We start from the raw sequence: 3,753 nt of genomic DNA, 5'->3' as shown, positions 1-3,753 counted from the left end.
GGTCTTAATGTAAGAAATAAATGTTATTTCAGGCCTCTGGTTTAGTTGCCAAAAAAAAATAGAGTCAAATAGAACTTATTATTATTTACTTATTTTAAAAACTTATTTAATAAAATATTTATTATATAAAAACAAGACTTGTGACACTAAAATGAAAACTAAATAATAACCACTAAACTACTTTGTAACAAAAAAAATTCCATTAGCATAGCCATGAGCGACCTATCCAATAGGATATATCCCTCGGACACATCAAGCAATGTTTTAACCTCTTTAAATCTTGTCGGGTCACTGTGGTAGCGAAAGCAGAAGAAGCTATAGAATTAAGTCGGTTATAGATAAATAAATTTTTCTTTTAATTCACTGTTAAGCCACTCTTAGAGCTTAGAAATTCGGGAATTTTCATTAGAAAAAATTTGCATTAATGGCGGAAGGAGTAAGTGTTGGAATTATGCACAGCACTCTAAATAGTCACAAAATGAGAATATTCCAGCGGCTATTTAAGCATAGTTTGCATTGCGACAATGAAAATTGTCATTTACCACACAATTATAGTAAATTGGCAACATTAAATGCAACAACATGAACAATAACCGCAGTCAAAACAAGAACAACCGCAACGCGCAAAATGCCAACATTGAATATACATACATACATACGTATGTATGTATAAACGAACAAAAAACAAATTTTCCACTCAAATTAGGTTCATTAACTGGCGCCTGCATGACTTTCAATTTTGCATATTTTTCGCTTTCAAAAAAAGTAAATAAATACATGTGTAAAATATCGATGTGGTGGTAATGGTCGGCATTCGATGCGAGTATTCGGAATGCAATGATTGTGACTTTGGTCAGTATGGTGCGTGTTGAGAATTATGGGCGCATAAATTGCAAAAACGGGCATACATACAAGCATCCGATTTTAAAAATCAAACATTTCTTAAAAAGAGAACTCATAGACCTTTAAAATTATGTATACAAAATTTTGTTCGACTCAGCTTGTTGCGACTTTTCATCGGGTAAATTTTTTAAAACCCTAATTTTTTTAAATTTATTCAACTTTGACCATCGCTATTTCAGAAATTTCTATAAAAGTTGCCAAACATGTATAGCCTTATTCACAAAAAAATTAAATAGCTTTACAAAAGGTTTATAAATTGAAAAATGTATGAAAACGTCAATTTATAAAGCTTTTCAAACCTATGTATTTTAATTTATTTTGGAACGAATTTGTGTCATCCCTTGTCAAGCTTGGTTTGCAGACAAACCGGTTTCGGCGTTGTGCCATCTTCAGTGTCATTTTTCCTTCTGTTATTGTTCGAGTTTTGTCCTTATTTTATGTTCATTTATCTTAGGTTATGTAATTTTTGTCGATGATTAATTATTATTATGAATTTTACTTAAAAAAAAGGCCATTAGTATTTTTTAGTAATTACATATTTCTTTGTTTTTTTTTTATGAAAAAAATTACCTTTTAACAAGGAAATTTAAAAAGTAAGAGTTTCTGCGTAAAGAATTGTTAAATTAGTGAACAAATAGGTGGATAAATAAAAGAGGAATGAGTGGTAAAAAAATGCGCTAGAATTTTTTTTATGAAAATGTTTTCATTTCTATTTTTTATGGGCACATACACACACACAAAAATTTACCTACACAAATGAAGTAAGCTGGTATGTACAATAGGACGATATTCTTGTTATTCCACTGCGAGCTACTTTTTCAACGATTGTTCACTTTCGTTGGTGAAGTTCATAAATTTTAAATTTCACTAATTAAACACTTTCCATATGTTGCAAATCGCTTCTGACTGCCAGTGCTTTACTCCATATAAATCAGGTCCAATACATATAAACATTTGAATGTATGTAGCTGTTGCAACATTCCGAAACCCAGCCTCATAACAATCCCCAAAGGCACCCAATCGCAGTTACCGCGTGACCTCCGTGCGAGCGCGACAAGTGTGAACAAATTGACGCTGATAAGGCGTAACGGGCACGTACTAGCAAGTGTGTCTGTCTGTTTATGCATAAATGATTACAAATGGGAATGTATACATATATGTACATACATATACAACCTGGGGCAACAGGAACGCAGCAGCACAAATACACATGTGGCATACATGTTTGCTCCAGTACATATGTATGTATGTATGTATGTAAGTGCATACATTTGTATGCCGACGGAATTGGTGGGAATTTATTAATGTGTTTCGCATAAAATTTAAGCGATCCTTGTAAAATTTAGCAATTATTGTAATTTTTTTTCGGAGGTATTTCGTTTGTAAATTATGCGTGAACATACTAAAGCAAGCCCAGTTGGAAATTGTAGTCTGTTAAAAGTAAATTTTATTTGTTTATACAATTTTTGATCGACGTTCACCAGAAAGTGACAAGAAACGATTCCTTTTTTATATGGTTAAATAAGGTCAATCAATGATGATGTCAAAAAAATAAAAAAAAAAACGGTTTCTAGGGGTGTGAGTGATCAATAATCTATAACTTTTAAACTGGGTCATATTTTTCTTCGCGTTTTTTTTTTTTGTTGGTATTGAATTAGAAAATTATCTATCGATAGCCATAACAAAAAAATTTTAATATGCCCCAATTTTACCTTCAAAAGTTACCCCAAATTTAAAAAATAAAACAATAAAAAATATATATATATATATATTCCCAGTTCTTTTAGATTATAAAAGAACATATTTAATAAAAATTATCGATAAAATTCAACTTAATAATAATTTTTTAAATTTTACCATATAAAATCCTCCAAAAATTGGTTAGATATCATACTCATACATATTAAAGTTGGAGATAAATTTAACATTTTTCCAATATTTTTTTCCCATTATATATGACTGACAATAAAAAATATTAGTACATATTTAAATTTGACTTTGATAAACAATAAAAAGGGGTTTAAAAATATTTATACCAAAAGATCTTCGGGATCTGCCGCAACTTCTTTTTACGTTTTTTTTTACATTGTAGCGAAGTGATGTGATTAGAGAATCGGAAGATATCAACAACATTTTCGTTAAATCAGCATTTTGTTCTCACCTGTTGCACTTTTCTAGTGTGAACTAGTTATTAATCCGCACTATTTAATGATTCAATTCTCACTAGGAATCTTTTTTAACTTGCACTGATTTCAATAATAGAAACCCCTTGTCTTGACTAGTATTGGCTACATTTCTTTTGTTATTTACTAATTAATATTTTTTATAAATGTCTAGCTCATTATAAATACAACACCGCGAAACGATGGGTAAAATATAGTAAAATTGCATTTTCAGTTTTTCACTGAGACGTCAGCACTTAATAATGAATGAAATAAAAAATTCAGAGAAATGTGCTTAGAGAAGAAGTAAGGGTACCAAATTAAAGAGGAAATCCTGTAGAATCTAAGCAGATTGTTGCAGAAGGACTGTTAAGTATTGAAAATGTCCTTTTAAATTTTATCCTTGAAATTTCGCAATATTTGTTCTTGAAGAAATTATGTGTTAAGGACTTATATAAACTCGATAACGGCCTCGAATTTCGTCCTTCTAACTTTACCAGTATAAAAAATTACCTATTCGTCCTTGTGAATGCAAAAAAAAAATTATTTTTTATTATTATTATTTTTTATACCCGAGCGCAAGGGTATATTAATTTTGTTCACATAACGGTTGTTTGTAACAGCCAAAACGAATCGAGATAGATATAAACAAATGTATACATAAATGCTCAGAATGAATAGAGAAATC

At 30.2% G+C, this 3,753-nt stretch overlaps 1 long non-coding RNA gene across 1 annotated transcript in view; it reads left to right on the top strand.

Moving 5' to 3' along the window:
- The first annotated feature begins 783 nt into the window (after window positions 1–783).
- LOC108366294 (uncharacterized) overlaps window positions 784–3,753 on the top strand; it is an 11,546-nt gene continuing 8,576 nt past the window's right edge. The window contains exons 1-2 of the long non-coding RNA XR_001848068.1: window positions 784–794; window positions 1,666–1,672. This is a non-coding gene — a long non-coding RNA (uncharacterized LOC108366294). The remainder of the gene's footprint in view (window positions 795–1,665; window positions 1,673–3,753) is intronic.

This window comes from Rhagoletis zephyria, unplaced genomic scaffold (assembly GCF_001687245.7).
Source record: "Rhagoletis zephyria isolate East Lansing unplaced genomic scaffold, Rhagoletis_zephyria_1.1 Rzeph_scaffold_02215, whole genome shotgun sequence".
In the NCBI taxonomy this organism is placed as follows: domain Eukaryota; kingdom Metazoa; phylum Arthropoda; class Insecta; order Diptera; family Tephritidae; genus Rhagoletis; species Rhagoletis zephyria.
The sequence above is the reverse complement of the archived record's forward strand: the minus strand, read 5'-3'. Positions and strand labels throughout refer to the sequence as shown.